Below are 666 nucleotides of genomic sequence, written 5' to 3'. Positions count from 1 at the left end.
TTTGAGTGTGCAAACGATAATGCTTTGATTTTCAACTTCAGTAACTTTACTGAAAGGAAAGGGAATCTAATGGTGCATCTGAGAGGTCAAAATAGAAAATTTTTAAAAGTTTTCAAAAGCGTTGATAAAAATACAAAAAAAGTTAATGGAAAACGGTAGTTGTTCACATATCTAAACTCAAAAGCAAATAACCATATAGATACTTTAAATTCTTAATGAAATATGTTTAACTATATTATTAGTATTTTCTGAACGCCATAAAATTATTAAAATATTTTGACTGTTTTTAAAACTATTTATAGGTAAAAGACATTTTTGATTTTGATACTTATTCATTTTTTTTATTTAATAAATTTCTTTATAAGTTACAAATACATCATGTAAATAAATACAGAGATAAAGAATATATCTACTCCTATAAGTCTTGACTTGTGGTGGAGTAGAGCGTTAACGAGTAATCGTACATAAATTATAAGAAAAATTAAATTAAAATTATACACAAATATCAAAGAACATAATTAAATACTTAAAAATAAAAACACTACAGATTTAATATACATATAAGAATAATACAAACATCGTTAAATGCGGAGCTTAGCAACTAGATTGCAAATATGCAAGTTCCATCCCAAATGTTCATAAAATATGATAGGCAGGGGCGTACAT

This window comes from Acyrthosiphon pisum, chromosome X (assembly GCF_005508785.2).
Source record: "Acyrthosiphon pisum isolate AL4f chromosome X, pea_aphid_22Mar2018_4r6ur, whole genome shotgun sequence".
Classification (NCBI taxonomy): domain Eukaryota; kingdom Metazoa; phylum Arthropoda; class Insecta; order Hemiptera; family Aphididae; genus Acyrthosiphon; species Acyrthosiphon pisum.
The sequence above is the reverse complement of the archived record's forward strand: the minus strand, read 5'-3'. Positions refer to the sequence as shown.